The sequence below is a fragment of the Acipenser ruthenus genome, chromosome 11, assembly GCF_902713425.1.
Source record: "Acipenser ruthenus chromosome 11, fAciRut3.2 maternal haplotype, whole genome shotgun sequence".
Classification (NCBI taxonomy): Eukaryota; Metazoa; Chordata; class Actinopteri; order Acipenseriformes; family Acipenseridae; genus Acipenser; species Acipenser ruthenus.
The window spans coordinates 31,636,784-31,657,101 of record NC_081199.1 but is presented as its reverse complement, the minus strand read 5'-3'; the positions used below and the strand labels follow the sequence as shown (position 1 = coordinate 31,657,101).

The 20,318-nt window shown below is 36.6% G+C and overlaps 1 pseudogene; it reads right to left on the bottom strand.

The window, feature by feature from the left end:
* Window positions 1–20,318, bottom strand: part of LOC117426696 (dynein axonemal heavy chain 11-like) — a 74,225-nt pseudogene that overhangs the window by 13,274 nt on the left and 40,633 nt on the right.

Below are 20,318 nucleotides of genomic sequence, written 5' to 3'. Positions count from 1 at the left end.
CCCCATTGCAAGTAGTAGCAATGGACTTTTTATCTCTGGGTAGGCCCATGGATGCTTATCCGTATATTGTAGTTGTTACAGATTTATTTACTAGATTCTCTTGAGCCATTCCAACCTGAGATTCAGCCATTTGGGTGTCCTAGGTTCCATTCAGACCAAGGGCTGAATTCTGAATCTGACTTCATTCGAGGGCTGTGTCAGTATTATGGTGTGCGAAAGAGCAGGACCACCCCTTACCACCTGCAGGGAAATGGCTTATGCAAAAGATTTAATCAGACACTACTGGTACTATTGGGCACCTAAGAGGTAGAAAAGCAGAATTGGTACATGTGTATATTAGTACTGTTCATGAGACCACAGGGTATATGCTTTTCTTTCTAATGTTCTGGAGAAATTCCCGCCTTCCTACCGATGTGCTGCTTGGTGTCCCTGAAATAGAGGTCCAGAGGAATCGGAATGAATGGGTTAAATCCCATCATGTGAAATTGCTGGGTGCTTACCAGAAAGCAGGGAAGCGGTCAGAATTAGCTGCTGATATGTCCAAGATGAGGTATGACCGTACTGCCAGGGATGCCCCATTGTTGCCTGGGGAATCAAGGGAGACCACCAGCCAGGCACTGAGAGTAAGGACCCTGACGATGGTGGTAGATGTCACTGGGGACAGCGACAAAATTAACAGGGAAGTGTGTCACGGGTGACTAAGATTTATTATATATTTGTGTTTTTTGTGATAATGAATTGTTTTCTTTTTCGTAATATTATTATTATTATTATTATTATTATTATTATTATTATTATTATTATTATTATTATTATTATTATTGTCATGCACTATTGCTATTGTTTCACTGTTTTGATTGTTTTAAGGAGACTATTTTGTGTGAGCACGGTATGATTTGAGATGTTTTTGTTTTCACCCAGAGCACGAACACAGAACGTAGCTGTGAGAAATGGGACGTTAATAAATTAATGCAGATTGCTTACAGGTGCGGCCAATTGAACCACTGCATATAAACGCTGTATGCAGACTCGGAAGCAGAGAGAGATCGGAGGGAGCCCCGGAGAACGGGCAGAGATTCCAGAGACAGATTCGAGAGGAGATCTGGAAGCAGACTCGGAAGCAGAGAGAGACCGAGGAGAGCCTGGAGAACGAGCAGAGCTGGGAGACCGAAGACAGAGAGACTAGAACAAGAGGGAGGAAGGAAAGCCAACAGGGTAAAAGTGGAGCGAGAGTGAAGCAGCTGGGATCCGACCTGATGGTGAAGACAGGCAGAGAACCAGTGCTTGGGTAGCTGCAGCTGAGATCAGCAAGCAGAAGCAAGTGGCGGGGTGCGTCAGAGAGACGAAACCAGGAGAACTATAATTACAGCTGAAAGGTGGAAGAGGAGCAGTGGACATTACAGATGGTTAAAGAAGAGTTAAGTACATTGCAATTTAATTACGTCTGCGTGTCACCACACAAGCATATGTATTTTCTAGTCTGTTTGATAAATTGTGGAGATCACTGACTACACTTGTGTTTTATTGCATATATATGCAACTTCTTGTCTGTCTTATGCACCCTGTTGATAGAGGCACTAATTGCACAAATACGAGTGACTTTATATGTGTGGAATTATTTGTTTAGTGAAAGAGTTAAGTAACTTGCACTTTAGTTAGATGGTGCTGATTGTATAAGTATAGTTAACCCTTGGTCTTTTCATATGTACCCAATTTTCTATTACATTAGTATTGGTTTTAAATAGATTATCATTTTAATTGTTGTTTTATCTATGAATATAATGTATCCAGTTAACTGATGATTTTAGTGTTTTTAGTACTATTTTTAGGGATACTTCGCTTGTTTATGTATTTTGATGTGTCGATGTTTATCAGCGATAAATTGGTTTAGTATTTATTAGACACACAGTCTCCCTGAACTGGAGTAAGGATTTTAATTGCACTATTTGTCCTTCTTTTATCCTGTGTTGGAGGGCCAAAGTGGGACAACTATCCTCTCAATATGTGAGGTGGCATCGGACCATTGCTGGTGTGCTGTGTGCAACGCAAAGCCCTACCTTGTTGAAGGCTGACCAGTGGAGGGGCATCAGCAACGGCAACGGAGGACTATCCGTCTAGACTGCCTTAGTCTGTAGGTTGGGCTCGGTGGTGGAGTGGCGCCCCCTGTTGTGGGTGAGGTAAATTTGAATAAACAAATTGCTAAATTGGGGGAACAGGAAATTGGAACCACGTCCGGTACCGATGACTTTGGAGAACTGGTTAGTAGAAATTGTAGTTTAACTGCTTCTTAGTTATTTATGACCCTTTTTTTATCATTGCTGTATACCAAATAAACATAATTGATTACTTACCAGATTTCTTGTTTGGTGTGTTCTGCTGCTGGTCCCCTTTGTGGATGCCTCGAACCTGTGTGACCAAAGAAAGTGGGTTAAACAAAATTATAAATACTGTCCTGTTGCTATTTGCACAGGACTGGCGTAGTCGGACTACATTTTATAGCACCTGAGGATGTTGGTCCTCCTTAGGGGATGTATGACATAGATTAACATGAAGCGGTTTTCATTTTAATATTCTTTTAAACCAATGGAACAGGAAAAGGTCAAGAAACATTTCTACTATCAAGGTATAAATGAACAGTAATCTATCTTTCTTCAGCTCATCAGCTTCTTTGGTAAGTGCTGAAGTTATTGTCAGATCAGCAGTGTCTAACAAAGGAGTGCTTGCTGCAGACTGCTTCATTAGCCTGCCCTGAAGGGCCTCACCGCCAGTGCTTTCACTAATCTGTTGGCCAGCTCAATGGTCTTGTTAGTTCTATTCAATTCATCTTGACAGCGGATTTTCTCAGCTATAGCCTTCTCAAAGGCAGCTGTTAAGGTAGCCAGGCTTGTGTCTAGTTCCTTTAAATAAAAATAAATAACTAACAGAAAGCAAATCAGTTTCTATCAACAGCATACAAACATGAGGACAGCTGTGCTGATCACAGGTTACCAGTATTATTCTACAAGTGTATTGCTTTATGATATGTCAGAGCAGTAGATTCAGAGCAAGAGTAATCCTGTCCAGATATTTGTAAAGCTTCTCTCGAGGACTGCAATGGGAGTAAAGGATCTGAAGAATTTGCATTCAGATTTACTAAGCTTTTTTTCAAAGGAAAAGTTTCTACCTTTTTTCTTTTCCAAAAAAAAAAAGTTAGCTTTAATATTAAATAGTAATTCAAGGGCACCCACATTGTTTCTATATGCTTCACAAGATACATTGTATAATCTACAGTACTGTAAAGTTTAAGAACAAGATATTGTTACAAGCAAGATTACACTCCAGGAGGCTGAGACCCATTAAATCCAAATTTGTTGGATCTGTAATTTAATCACATGCTGGGATTTTAATTCTGTTGTTTTATTTTCATTATTGTAATATATGTTAATGTATGTCTATTATCTAATGAGCTAAGCTAGTAAATAAAATGGATACACAGAATAAGATTTTGCACCACACCAAACATTTTGTAAATAAAGCCCTATAAATCAAGGTGATTTACTAGTTTCAGTATATTAAATCTGTATACTGTATGTATATAATATTATTAAATGGAAAAACATGTATTTGTAAGTATGAGAATTGTTATTTATTTCCATCTTACCAGTGATACATAATCATATATTGTTTTGCATAGTTAAAATACATTTTTATTAAGTCTGAAATTATATTATAGCTCTTTAAGCGGTTTTAGTTATAGAACAAGGTTTTGAGGGGAACTTTGCAGGTGCAGTTTACTGCAACATCCCAAAAGGCTATGCTTAGCCCCTGAATCTTTATTTTTTTTTATTTTATTTGAAGAAGCAGCCTTTTCAAAACAAGGTGAAGTTCAATGAAGTCTCTATGCTGTGATGATCAAACAGTGTCACATCACTATGGCAATTGCTGCCAGGGCCAGGAATACAGATCAGCTTTAATTGTACAAGGCCTTGCTGCCGCTGTATGTCAATCAGAGCCTCTGAATTGAGGAAAATTTGCTCTGTTCATTCTGTTAAATGATGTAACCAATTAAACCTGTTAGAATTCATGATCTTCAGTCAAGGTTAAATGAAAGTAGTTACTCCTGTCAGCTAGGTGATTAAATGCTGCCTACATCAAGAACATTTATGTGCGGAATTAAAATCTTAGTATAAAGCATGAATCTTTATGCATGCCAGTTAATTACCTCACAGTCCTGCTTCTTAAATGACCAGTACATTGGTTCTTAATCACCAGGTTCATTTTAAAACTTACGTTATACTCCAAATTAAACTGGATTTCAATGGTCAAATTAAATTATTTTACAAATTAAAATAGCTAAGTCTTTTAGGACCCTGCAGTGGACAGATTCCCAGAGATATCTATCTATCTATCTATCTATCTATCTATCTATCTATCTATCTATCTATACACACACACATACACATATATATATATATATATATATATATATATATATATATATATATATAACAAGTTAGAGAATATGCACTATGAGGAAAAAAAAAGTTAAATAAAATGTCAACAATAATATTTTGGTGTGAGAATATAGAACCTTTTTCTATTGCTGAGCTGATGGTTAAACAATTCTAATTTGACTGAAAGTCTGCAATATTCATGCCCTTCATTGAGCTCAACCGCACAGTCTACAGCTAAACCATTAAATATCAATAAATGGAAATCTGGTGTTGGTGCATTGGTTAATTTGGTATATTCCTCGGTAATCTACCCAAGACCTCAATACCAGAAGCTGGAAGTCATGCTTATTATGCCAACCAGAAAAATGAATTTCTTTTTAAGGAACTAACTTTCCCTACCAGAAGAATTTTAAATGCACCAAAAATAAAACTAAAGCAGAAATAAAATATACATTCCATATATATTCCATACTGCCACTTTTGCGTCACACAGTATTAAAATCATATGCCAATATTCAAGGACAAAAAACCCCCAAAAACCCCCAAAGAAAACAGCAACACACTATATTATTTTAATTGCCTTAAATATGAAAGGATATTGCATTTCAAAGTGTAGCAATATACAAGTATTAGCAATAGACACAGTAGTATCATATTAGTCTATCTGCACAAAATATCTTAACAAAGTATCATAATAACAGGGGTTTTATTATGTATTGTAAAAGGAAGAATCTCACTTTAGAATTGCTAATACTGATTAAATCTAAAGCTTTCAAGGCTGTTCAATTATATTTTCTGAAACAATTACACTTTAAATTAAAACATTGTCACTAAAGACTTTATATTTTTCTTTTTTGCATTTTGTTCCTTCCCATCTTCTGGTGGACATTATTTGAAATACCCTTTCATAAATGAAAAACAACAAGATATGAATTAAAATGGCAACTATTACCAGCCTCGAAGAACAAATCAGAAATGCAGAAAGCCTACTTACATATTCACAGAAAGTGAAACACTGTCATGAAAAACAGTGAAAGAATACATGTTCTGTAATAATGGTCTACTTTGCCTTCATTATTAAATGTCAGGTACTAAAATGCACTGCTGCTTAGTGGAAATACACCATACTCCCTGCAAAGCTTTCTCAGAATGACCTCCAGTTTTTCTGCCGCGTCCTCCAGGTCCATGCTGGCCTGAGATAGTTTGCGTCATTTGAGCTCCACTTCACAATACACCTGGCATTGGATTGTAATAAGACACTTTAAGAAGATTCGTTTTTACATCCCTTTTAACTACAGAGCAGTTATAAAGAAACCACTCAAAGTTTTGTGGCTACAACTTCTGAAGTGAATGTTTAATAAAGTTTATATTTAAAAGACAAATTGTACTATTAACATATCCGATCGTAGCACCCCTATACACATCTGCTGCCCTGTGGTGGGAGTGGAACAAAACCTATATACCCATAGCCCAACACTGAGTTATGTATATCAATTTTAAACACTTTGATGTCATGTTAGTAGTAATATGTTTCCTTCAAGTGGAAATGTTTCGTTCATAACTTAGCGAAATGCTGCAAAAAATAAATCAACAATCCTATTGGGATATGGCCACAGTATGCAAGGGTTTCACTTATTGCTGTTACTTGCACTTGTAAGTCAAACTTTCTGAAAAGTATCAAAGCAACAGTGCATTAAATTAGGGAAATACTTACATACATCTTTTGGTGGTGTCAGTGTGACAGGCATGCAGAGTAACAGGAGAAATGAAAAACAGTAATATTCATTATGACAAAAATGAACAATTATGCAACCCGACAGACATTAATTATGCTCCAGGAAGATGCATTGTGCCTCTTATTTTTTAATGAGCATGTGCACTTTTGAGTAAGTTTTCCATCTACCTGTAATAAATGAGATCATGCTTGTAAAAAACACACAATGAAAAATGACTCTGTACAGGATTAAATCACAATATTTCTAAATATGAACTGCTGTATTCAAAACCTGTTTCACAGAAAGGGGTCTGTTCAATTGATTCAAATGGCAGCAGATCTAAACTATCTTTAAATAAACAATATACTGGAATTTATAATATTAATATTTTATTACAACTACAATATTTAGGCATTTAAAAAACGTAGTGATTTAGAGGATTTCTTTCAGGTATTATAATGAGTGCGCATGACTGTTTCTTGTTTTTTTGCGTTCTATTTTACACGGTCTTTGATCTACAAATGCCTGACTGTGCTCTATAACAGTAAGCTTACATTATTATAATAAAAGTACCTACCTTGTGGAAGCATATTATATTGATAACCCAAGCGGAGAGCCCCGCAGCAGCAGAGGACTTTGTCCACACAAACTCAGGGATAAAATCAGGGTCCCAGAGATACTCCTCCTTAACAACTCTGTACCTTCAGGGATCTGCTCCTTGTCAAAATGAATAAGAGCTTCCAAAAAATCATTTACCTGGGCAACAAAGAAAACCATTAGAATTACACAAAACCTGTTTAAACACTGTGAGCCACTCCACAGTGTCCACTGCTCTGTTCTTAGATACCACCATAGTCAGGCAGTGGAATTCAAAAATAAGAAATATAAACCTATAACATCTCCTATGGTTATGATCATAATGGAAACATTCAAGCACGGATAGCATGTGAGAACAGACAAATAGTCTCCTGATTGATTAAGCAGCTAATGGGAGCCCACTGGTATCAAAGTTCTTTGAAGCTCCCCCAGCTCCTGCATTAGGATTCCTCTGAACTACCCTATATATAAATAAGCATGCCTGTCCAGATGGTCACCTTTCACATCCAACCCTCCACAGCTTTGTCTTCTTCAGCAACCCTTGGCTTCTCAGCTACAACTCTCCAATTCCACTACCCCCATCTGTACACTGTTTTCACATACACATTTCTGTTCAATCTGAACAATTGATCATTTCAGGTATTTTCCCTTTCTCTTCATGAAGCTTAGCATAAGACATCCAATGTAACATGTTACCCAAACTGCTCTTCAGTGAATCCCAGTATTTTTGCTGCTATTGTATATAAACACAGTTCTTCGCCCTATGGTTCGGTTACCTCGCTCATGTACATTTTAGCTGCCTTTCAGCTTTGATCTTTCCAGCAGGAGACAGCAGCACTAAACTGCAGCGGACATGTTGGTTACAATAGCAGGGGGGTTGGGGAAAGTTCTAAGCTCAGTAAGGTTTAACTGCAAAGAAAAATGTAACGCACAAATACATTATTTTACACAAAGGTTAAAACAAAATGGTGTTTCTTTGAGCAGACTTAGCCAATGATACTCTATTCAAGGTATTCAGAGCGGCGTTGGCATTTAGGGCTGGCTCGGCCTTCACAAGGTTCTCTTCAGATTTCTGCAGCTGCTTTGTCACCTCTGCCTGGATGGCTGCAACCTGAAAAACAGACGTCACAGCGACATACTTTGTCAAGATATACTGCTGCCACTTTATCCTGTAATACTCATTTGCATTAATATGAAAGAAAAGGGCCAGGCAGTGTTTTCACCAACCAAAATGCTAAAGACAACCTTAAACTAAAATGGAGAGTCACATGTTGACAAATAAGACCCAGGCGTAGGGGTCAAGTGTTACCTCAGGGTTAGGTACAAGGCTTTGTTAAACAATACATTCCCCAATACGTATAATAAAGAAACAGCATCATTTCGGTTGGACAGTCTAAAAATCCCATAGAGGTTTGAAAAAGAAACAGAAGGAGCGGGGCATATCAATGCCTAAAAGCTTGAGTTAAATATTTATTTATTCAGAATAAATGAGATGATAGGGCTGAACTCTGACAACATGCCCTCGATGTCACTCATGAGTGTTGATAAATGCACAGTGGAATATACCCTTTGCTCCTCTGCATCGGCAATGGCTTTGTCTTGGTTCAGTTGCTCTGTCTGCTGTCCTATCTTAGCAATGAACGCCTCCATGTCTTTGTTTCTCAGGTGACGCTCCACTTCCTGAATCACAAGCTTTGCCTTCAAATCCTCCACCTGAGTAGTCATAATAACAGACCCTAATTGAGCTTCAGTGGTATTTTAATTTAAAACATGTGTCTGAAAGCCTTGGGCTTCTGTTTAATGTATTTAATGAATTTGGGTTCTCTGGGGTGGTGTGCTCACATTCCTATAACAAGTAATAATGCTGATATAATGAATATGAGGAAATTATTAATTTCGAAAATTATTGGACATTTTGCTAATATATTGTCCCAATAAGTATAAAAAAACACCATTGTTACCCTTTGTTCAAAATCAGCAATTAATACAAAACACTCAATTGTATGTTTGTAATAATTGTTACCCTGCTACAGTAAGTATACATTTTGAAGCCTAAACACTTACTTGAGAAGCAGTGGTCTGCAGTTTCTGTAGTACATTTTCCAATCTTTCCATCAACTCGTTCCTCTTTTTACCCAGCAGGTTCTGATAGAGTTTCATCAGCTCCAAGAAGCAGCAGTGTGGAGTAGCGGGTAGGGCTCTGGCCTTTTGACTGAAGGGTCATGGGTTCAATCCCTGGTGGGGGCCACTGCTGTTGTACCCTTGAGCAAGGTACTTTACCTAGATTGCTACAGTAAAAACCCAACTGTATAAATGGGTAATTGTATGTAAAAAAATAATGTGTATAAAAAAAATGCAATTGTATGTAAAAAATAATGTGATATCTTGTAACAATTGTAAGTCACCCTGGATAAGGGCATCTGCTAAGAAATAAATAATAAAAATAATCTTTTAGGTGTGGTGTAATTATAATGCTTTTCGTTCTGCTGGTACTTCACATTGACTTCATTCACACTGGTGTGTGCATAACAAATGAACAGGCTAACTGAATCTTTAACTTCAGGCTGAAAAGAATTTCACAGCATGTTAAAACATTTCTTTAACATTTATATACAGTTGAGAACTTTTTTTTTTTTTTTTAGAGCAGAACACAGCTCATCATTTCTTAGTAAACCATTTTAATTCATAATTTATTATTTAATGTATGCACTATTTTAAATGTCTCAAATTCCCATAGTTATTTAAAATATATATTGCACACATACATTTGTATTTAAACTTGTATTTCTTTCATGTAATTATCTAAAGATGCCTGTTCAGAATTCATTTTGCATTCCTTATTAATTGTTCTTTAGTACTTCATGTTAGTCCCAGTTGTGTTTTAAAACCCTACAGCATTTCATTTCTATTAAAATTAATCTCTTATTAGATCGCCTACATTCACCCATTGCTACTTAATTTTTCATAACAAATCAATTTAAATCAATCTCATTAAGCATTATTATTAGCCATTTATTGTTATCTTTCCCAGTGCACTTCAGAATGGCAGCATCTCACACCCACTAATGTTCAGGTGACACAGTGGTATTAATTACTTTTACACAGGAATTATTCATTGCTATCTGCTAAAATGTTTAACCACATTTTTAATGGTCATTTACAGGCACCATGGATTTATAAAAAACAGAATAGCGCTTTCTCTATTTTGAGTAATTGTCATAGAGGTTTTCATAATATTTTTTTTTTTTTTTTTTTTAAATACTCTTATCAAATAGACTTTGCTAGATTACGTTAATGAACTACTAGCCTTCCTCGATTTATAAAAATGAAACAACACTCTGCATCATAAAAGATGGAGATTGTATTTAGGGGCCTTTTATTTGAGGCTCAACGGAATATGACACAGTGTGCTGCTAAACAAAGTGCTTTCGGCTCATTCCTTACTTTGCATGAAAAATGTATTTTCACAGCTGTCAGAATGATGGACAGGGGGAGAATGACAGTAGCATGGCTGTTTGCTTGTACCTGCACACAATGGCCCAGTAGGAGTCACGGTGTGTTCATGAGACAAACTTTGTCCCATTTTCCAACATATTAAGTTTGTCTCCAGGACACACATGGCTTCACTAGGGTGCCTAACATCATTCATAATAGATGCTAATCTTTTCAGGGCTGACTGATGACAGCACTTCCTGCCCTTCACAGAATTAGACTTCAGTTTTATCAAAGGACTTGAACTGCCTGCTAATTAGAGTAATTTCCTTCATCATGAATTATTTATTTCTATTGTAACTGATCACGGCAACAGTAATGGGTTCCGCTATACTTCTCTCTCAGCCTTACGCACAAGCGAAAGTAACTTTAAAAACTCTTAATGTGTGCCTCCAGGACAGGTTTAGGAATACCTTGGGAGGAAATCGCTTCAGTTTTCAGATAAGTTAGATGCCAGTCTTCTTGTTCTTACACATGCAGAGTTTACTGCTTTCTTTTCCTGTTCAAAAAAATATACATTTTTATTTTTTTTTCTACAGAAGTTTCAGGAGTGGCTGCGGCTCCAGCTGTCCAGGATCATTGAGAAAGGGCTGCAGGAGGGTATTCTTTTATCCTTTTTGGGGATGGGACACTAAAAGTAGGAGAGCAGCTGGAAAAGGTTACCCGAGAGAGTTCACCCAGTACCAGGCCAGGCATACAAACATAGAGGAGGTAAACTTGTACTGTACAGTTAGGTCTGCAGTAGAAAACATTTGGAACCAAATGCAGCGAAATACATGTTTTTAATAAAAGTTTGTAGTAGTCACAAAGTAAAACCCAAGATAAACCCTAACAGTTTACAACTGTATCAGGGACTAGCTGTAGTGCTTGGAGGGAGCATACTGGGAGACCATTGCAGGCCCCAGATGACTGTGCTGCAGTGGTATTGGCATACCGTTTCCTGCCAATCCCTCATGCACCTGCTATAGTATCTCAAAGTGGATGGTCCAGTGCAAAATGAAGTCCTCGTATGCAGAGTTGTGTTTGATTGGGTGGCTTTAGACATAACCGAAAGGTGACACAGATGTGGATTGTTCAGGGCTTGAAATGGTTGAAACAGCAGCCAACTGAAGACAGAGTTATGGTGCTTTCAAAGGTTATACAGCCTCAAGTGTTATTCCAGACCTTATAACAGTGCATAATTTTTCTGCATAAAAAAGCGACTCACACCAGTGCCTAAAAAAAACAAAAACACAGCACTGTGTTGCCAATAAAGCCTGTCTTTACTTGGCAAATGATCCTGCCTGAAATTGTTTACTCTTGTAATTATTCTAGTAGCTGCTACTAAAATTAGCTGGATAATTCCCAAAGTAATCAATTTTATACATAAATAGAGGATTAAACGTGTTTTATGCAAAACTCCAGCCCATCTATCTTCTAGATTCTAGTGCTGCTTGAGGCCAAGCATGAAACCAGTCGATGGCTGTGCAGTTCACCAGCCCTGGGAACTCCTTTGCTCTCGTTCTCGGAATGAAACCAACTGGAGAGAAGCAGAGAACAACCTGGAGATGACATGTTTGTATAAAAACTAGCAATAGCCAAACTATGAGGTGACTGACACATTTAGCATAGGCGCCACCCAAGACTAAATGGTAACCAAAAGCTTTAATTTGAATGAAGTTTTAAAGAAAGAAAAGAAAACCATTACAAAATTAAAAGGAAACCAGGAAACCAAATGCTAACAACATGTTAAACAAAGACCAAATAAGTAAACATGGGTTTCTATGCACAGCTTACAAATATCAGTTCTAGATAGACCACAGACTACAATTATTAAACAAGAGGCTATACAGAGATGGCATTGATGTTATTTTGTTTTCTGTATTAACAGTCAATGAGCCAATATTGACTGCAGGATAGTTTATAATTAAAAACACATGGATGTAAATAGTTGCCATGCTGTCTCCTTCACAGACACACATTCCAGAGTCGTCAAGTCCAGGAATACTGTACTGCTCTTAACATTATGTATTTTAAAAACAAAATACGTAACGTTAAGAGAAATATTGCAACCAAATGTACATTTACAGACTTTTTAAAGAAGCACCCTCTTTGACAGTGCTTCATATTTACATGTTTTAATCAACCCTATTTTTAAAATGAAACTAGAATTGAATTATACATGGACTTAGAGGGTACATCTTCAAAGTGTTTCCTCCAGTTTTTAAATTACCTTTCTATGTTAATGTTACAAAAAAAGACAAAGAGTATTTGTAACAGGGTAGTTCTATCAAATGACTACTTGCATAGAGCTAAAGATTTGCCTCAAATCATGAACTTTATGGCCAATTGTGACAGGATGGACCGAGGTTTGAGACTCAGAGACAGTTTTAAGTTAAAAAAAAAAGTTTTTAATAAACAAAAATACAAAATAAATAGGCACAAGGGCCAAACAAAAAGGTTTCAAACACAAAATACAACCACAAAACAAAAACTTACAAAATAAAGCTTCCAGGCTGGGCGTTGCCTTCACTGGAACAGAAAAAACCAGCACAAACAAAACACACTCCTTCCAGAACTCTCTCTACCACTCTCCAACTCTCTCCCAGCCAGGGCCTCTCCCCTGGCTTTTATCCCCTGTGGCTGGAGCCCAATTATTCAATAATTACTGATTAGTCAATTAGGGCTCCAGCCACATTCTCACATGTTTTTCTGGCAGGGAGGAATTTTAACCCCCTCCCTGCCAGTCCCAACATTGATCATAAAGACGGGCAGTACCCCGTCACACCAATGTATTCAAGTCTTCACTGTATTCAAGTCTTCTACATTTGCTGAATAAAACATTATCATACATAAACACTAACAACTGTGTATAGTTCTATTTTCTGTATGAAAATACTCCTGTTTAATGAGTTTTAAGAGTTAGCCTTCAGCTGCCTGCAAATCCTGTCAATGAAGAACTGCCAGCGGTTTTCTCTGGTGTCTAGTAGTCCCAGTCCACACAGCTCCATCTGAATAGAGGCTGTGTGATACAGTCTACTTCCTCCTCACTAAACAGGTCTGGAACATCTCCTGACAATTTAATCAAATGTAAGCAGTCCCTCAGTCATGTGGGTGTTCCTATAAATTTCTCTATCCATCCCTCTACTTCAAAAAAACATAATTTAATCTGTAAGAATTAGTATAGGATAATGTCATAGTATAGGATTAAACTGTAATTTTGGGTGGTGCTATCTGGTAACTGTATACAATTATTGAACACTGCATAAAATGTAGCCAAAAATAATAATAATATTTTTTTGTATCTATTATATGGATAGCACCATCATAATGAATCTGAGGGTGAGTGTTTTAGAACCTGGAGTATTCTTCACTTTTTACAACTACATAGGAATTATGTTTTCATCTTCAGTCATGTTTTTTTTTTTTAAACTACATATGTTACTGTGATTTGGGTGCGAGTGGTGTGGTGTACAAAAGGATTGTCCAAACAGTAATTCTCCTAAAACATCTGTGTTTTATTAAACAATAAACAAAAAGGGCTGTCCCTCTACCTGCGATGGTATTGAGGGGTGCACAGCGGGCTTGCATACCCAAACAAAAAGACACAATAATTCCCCAATCCACGTCCATAGTGCACGAAACAGTGCTCTTTAAATCCAGGGAATTGTGGTGCGGGTGTGAAGGAAGTGCTCATGGGTGTGTGCTGGCTTGGTAGCGGCAGCTCCCGGGTCCCTACTCCTCCTCTGCAAGACACAAAACAAAACAAACAACGCTCTGGCCGTAGGTTACGTTCTCAGCGCAAGGGGCCGTACTTGCGTAGCTGCGTCCCCTTTGTACTGCCAAACTCCTCCTTGCAATCAGCTCAGCGCCCCGGTGTAACCAATCACTGCTTGGCCCGCAGCTGATCACAGGTGAGTAGTTTTGTGTACTGACAGCTATGTGGGGGCACATGTCAAGATGTCCGACTTCCTGTTTCCGCCCACCATCAAGTCGGCCCGTCTATGGGGAAGCATACTACCAACCTTACACAGTATCCTTTCTGATCGGGAGGGAGATTTACAACATTGATTTTTTTTCTCTTTATCACAGTTACAGATGATTTTTATGGCATCTAGTCATCAATTATTTCTTTATATGTCTGCTCATTAGTATTAAATCTCATTTTTAATTATGCTGACGCTTCAACTTTACCTTTAAAAGGTTAAATCAGTCTTTATGTTCAATGAGATGAAAAATTTCTGAACAGAAATAATACTTTTTTAAATAAAACTTAAACACTGTTATTATATATATATATATATATATATATATATATATATATATATATATATATATATATATATATATATATAAAGACTATTATAATGAACTCTGCAGTTACTGATTGCAACTGATTATGTTAAGCCGTTTATTTTACTTGGGTCACATAAGGTGACTTAATAGCTCCAATATAACTAAAATGCAAGGCTAACCTCTAACCCCCGCTGATGAAGCCTATTCAAAACTCAAGTGACCCGAGCCTATTTAAAATGTTTTATGTCTGAAGTGTTTTGATGATGGACATGTTTGTCAACGTTTTAAAGCAGAAATCTCTGCTGCTATTATTATAATGCCCTAACCTGCATCACTCAAATGAATTGCACACATTACCTGATGCCAGCATGTCATTAATTAGCACTAGAAAGCGTTCATCTGGTATCCGAGCGTCTGTATGGAGGAACACTGTTCTTCACCCCAACTTTCATATAAAAAGCAGCAATGTCACGCTATATAAAAAAGTAATTATAACTTAACAATGAATGTATTCTAATGAGTTCAGATGAGTATATATATATATATATATATATATATATATATATATATATATATATATATATATAAATAGATGGGCTTCAGTGAGTTACAGGAAAATAATTTCATCTCGGGTTTCTGTGACGTCATAAATGATGAAACCAAATGTAAGTAATTTATAAACTGTCATAGCAACCTGAGATGGAATTGTTTTCCTGTAACTCACCAAAGAGGTGGATCTATTATTTTTTATAATGCATGGATACCCTTGTGATGCCAATATTAAAGAAGACGAGGTTAAGCAGTACAGTTCGTTTTTTTAAACGTAGTGTTGCAGTGCTGTACAGACATTTTATGTCGTTATCAGTTTCTCCAGTTTCTCTGAGATACGAATGTACCAGCTGTACATCATTTTTTTAATGTATTCTCATTTTGTCTCGAGGAGTCGAATGGGTCAAAGTTCAAATATATTTTCCTCTAGAGGAATTATCACTTTTTGACATCAGTACTGTGGTATTATGCCTTTTTTTATTAGAATGGCTCAGGATGCAAATATAGCCTTTATCCATGTTTTATATATATATATATATATAAACAAATAATAAATTGTGCCGGTTATACCCAGCTGAACCTCAGTACTGAACGTGCTCTCAGAAAAGATAACCACTTAGAGCCAGCAGTGCAGATGTAACAGATATTTTAATGACCTAAAACAGAAGTGGATCTACTGTAAATACTGCCGCGCACTAAATGTTTTTGAATCCTGCTGGGGCCATTTATCGACCCACTTAATATTACTACAACAATTAAAATACAGTGAAATCAGGTCCTCAGAAATTCAGTTTTAAACATAAAAGAATATAAAAGTAGAAAAATGATCAAGAAAAAATGGGAACATGACCTATATACAAATATGCAGAATGCTTTTTGTATGCGTTTCCTCTTACCTTTAGATCATGTATGCCATAACCTTTGCAAAGAGTTATTTGAAAGACTTCAAGCAAACTGAGAAATGCGACGAGACGGCATCTACAGGGAAAACATGTTCATTTACACAAGTATCAGAAAATAAACACAGTGCTCTTCTGTACTGCACACACAATAAAAAAGCACCAAATCACCAGCCAGCATGTTCACACATATAGAAAAATCATAAACCTTAGAACTTGTATTATTCATTCTGAAAACTCAATTAGTGGACACTATCATGAGGCAGTTGACTTCTGACACATTCATTTTCTTCGTGCGCTGCCATCATGCTAAAATTTACACCAAAAAAATTGCATTCCATGAAATCTGTTTATTTTACAGATACTTATTTCCCCCTATATATTCATCAGTAGCACTTTAGAGCCATGTAATTACATTGTAATAACTGAGTAAATACCAATAGATCTTGCTTTTACACAGTAATTACATGGGACAGCTTTTTATCTGACCTAATTACATAGTAACATAGTAATTAGTTATTTCATCAGTAACAACCATAAATGAGCAGGAAGCTTTGGTAGTTACATTGTTATAACATGACTATGTCTGCCATGTTATTATTATTGTTAATAATAATAATAATAATAATAATAATAATAATAATAATAATAATAATAATAATAATAATTTCTTAGCAGACGATTGTTACAAGATATCATTATTTTTACATACAATTACATTATTTTTTACAAATTATTTTTACATATAATTACCCATTTATCCAGTTGGGTTTTTACTGGAGCAATCTAGGTAAAGTACCTTGCTCAAGGGTACAGCAGCAGTGTCCGCTACCTGGGATTGAACCCACAACCCTCCAGTCAAGAGTCCAGAGCCCTAACCACTACTCCACACTGCTGCCCTGTGTCCCAATTCCCAAATCCTACCCATTCATTTACTCTATGCCAACAATACATCAACCAATCAACTGCTACACCTTCACTAACAAAGGAAAAAATAAAACCTTTAGTGACTGTTATATATTTGATCTTTTATTTTCAATAAACTCCCTACTTTCCATGTTGTCATGGTCAACCACCAGACCATAAAGCTCACTAAACAGGGTTCTGTTGCTTAATCACAACACAATTCATGCATGTCTGGTAGAAGATGAGAAGCAACACAAGCAAGCACAGGGCATAGCTTGTAAAATAAACATATATACTGGATGGCTTCTTCAAAAAAGGATGAGGTTCATCACAGCAGTTCAATGTAGTGCTCCAAAGCCTCAGTTAATATTTTATGCAGTTTTTCCCAGTCAGACACTGGGAAGTAGAGAGGCTCTCTAACTCCATGTGCAAAGTGACAGTAAATGAGGGGCTGATGGATAAATATCTGCTTGTCAATGGCCTAGAATCAAAAATAAATATGGCATATAATATAGAACGACAGGTGATAACGACGGTAATGGCCACAAATTCATCCAATTGCAATAGAATCATTTTAAAAAATGTAACATTAAAAAATGGCTGAATTCCAATGGAACACTGTAAGAATAACAACCCATCCACTGGAATTCCTAGCAATTTGCTGCAATTATTTAAGAGTGTAACCAAATAAAAAAATTGACAGCAGTTTTCCCCATACCAGTGAAACAGTTTTTACCATATGTAGTTATATTTAAACCTAAAAATTAAAAAAAAACTTACCTACATTTGTGAGGAAAAAAAAAAGTTGACATGTATGCATGCTGAATTCTATTACAAAATACCAGAAGTACCTCAAAGTATCTCTTTCCGATACCAGTGAGTATCTTGGTGAAAAGCTCAACGTCCTTTTCCTCCATAAGCTTGTGAGGAATAAACTCTGGAGGATTCATGAAGCCATAAATAAACTAAATCGATGGGATAGCTGACACATTCTGGAGCAGCGAAGAGGATTCCCTGCAATCAGAAAGACAGACAGGCAGGTTTAGAAACATATTGACATTCGAGTTCATGTCATAAAATCCTGGTGCTAACATAGTGTAGTGTGCACATTTATTAGATTTGTCCTTTATATACTTTATATACCTACGTGCATGAAAACCTCTGGGTTTTAAACAACTTCTAAAAAGTCTCATGCATTTTATCATTTGTGGCTATGTGTTCCTTTTCTCATACTAGCTTAAATGAATTGCATGTGTGCCCTATTTAATCAATTAAATTAGACTCTCACTAATTTGCCTATTTTGCCAATTTTCCATGACTTTCAGATCCAGTCATTTGATTTCAAATGCACAACAAATCAAAACAGAAGCAATGGGATGTTCTTAACAAACTTGCACACTACTTCAAGTCAGTTATTATACAAACTGAACAGCATAGAGCACATTCCAACCTGTAGTTTGGGCAGACTACTGGACTGTTTATATCTACCATATATGAATTCCATAACATGCAATTCCTTCCTCTTGTTATGCTATGTATGGAAACTAATCCCTATGGCACCAAACAGATTATGGTCACCACATTATGTTGCAAGCAATGCAGCGAGAGAACTTAATCCACATTAATATTTACATAGAGTTTTGTACCCTGTAAATTTCAAGAACACAAATGGAAAACAGAAGAGACACCAGTTGACAAAAAAAGAAAACAGTTTTTGGTTTACAGTATTATGATGTAGCCTTAATCAGGTGACACATCAGAAAATGTAATTGGTCAGCAACAGCGGGCTTCCTGCAGGCTGCAGAAAACATGCAGGCCTTTGCCCCACTCAAATAGGGTCAAATATCTTGCAACAAAACCACACAACTAGCAATAGCACAATACCTAAAAAATGTTGGACAAATCCCTCAAATAAAAAATGTAATGGAATCAAATTGCTGTGGGTAGGACATTCTGGGTCATTCAAGATGCTGCTGTAGATTTTAGCCAAAGCATCAACACCAGGAAAATTAACAGCAAACACTGAAAAATGCCTCGGAGGGGGGGTTCAAAACAACAAAGAACAGGATATGAGAAATGAAATGAATGTGTTTCCCAATTGCAGTTGCCCACTTGCCATTCTTTTTGGAGGCAAACTGCTTTCTTTTTTGGCCAACTGCATTTTGAGGTAAAGCATTCAATTTCATATATCTAAATAACCAAAATCAGACTTTTCCAGAGCTCTGCGTGTCTTTGCCTAAAGACACATCTTCTACAATGGGTTTACAATAAATCAACATTCATTGAAAGACATTCAGCCGTTGTGTGTGCTGATGCGCTGGTGATGCAAAATAAGCTGATCCCTGGAGCCAGCATTACACTTCAGCCATCAACACCAGGCAGAAGGATATCTACATCAGATTGAAAGAAACACAACTGGATGGAGATGCAGATGGATCACATTAGTTTACTGTAAAGTTACATCTTAGTTGGTGCTTATCTTGGTGAAAGCCGAGTTCAAATCAGCATGAAGTTTTAACATCTACTCTCGTGTAATGGAAATCACCTTTATATGTTTGTTTATTGTGACTGAAACTATTAGTTCTTTAACAAAACATGTATTCATTAAATAAATGGTAATATATATTAATTCACAAATTAATTTACAGTAGACATTATTATACAGACCAACAAATATATGCTGCTCCATAATATTTCTTATCATGAAATGCAATTTTCTGCATAAATACTTCAAACTGCTCCCCCCTCTCCCACCACACATTTTCAAAATAGCGCCTGGCTTACAGTTATTATATAATGAAAAATCATTTTTTGCAATGTGGTAAGACACTGTCGACACCACAGCCTGGTTCAGTCCACCCAATCATCTATTTTCCTTTCTTCAATAACCTTTGCATAGAGCTAACCAGATCTGTATAGATTCCGGTAACATTAAAAAAAATGGTCATGAGTGATGTGATTGGACACAGCCAGAGAAGAGCTAAATTGTAGCTGCAGAATGAAATGTTTTAACCATTACAGAGTTTTTATAAAGCTGCAGTCAATTTATTGTATTTATTCTAATGAAGAGCATTAGGACCGCTGTATTGCACCATGGCATGCATTGATCACACCATTAATCACACTTTGCAGACAGTCACAAATCAAGTTCTAACAGCAAGCACTGAATCAGGGGCAATGAAGCATAAACTCCTTCACAATTTATGATCTTTCAAATTGCATCTTTTCAACCATTAAATTGCAAGATACCATACATTTTTATCTTCTTCACTTCAGTCACATTATTGATTCTGCTTTGTGAAATATAGAAAAGCTGTAAATCCGGGCAGTTAGATCAAATTTAAACCTTGTCTTCAGAAAAGAAATTGAATGGCACAAGGGAGGCTGTTAATTTGCAGTCGAGAACAAATACCAGAAACAATAAAAATGTAATAGCCAACAGGGATTTAAAA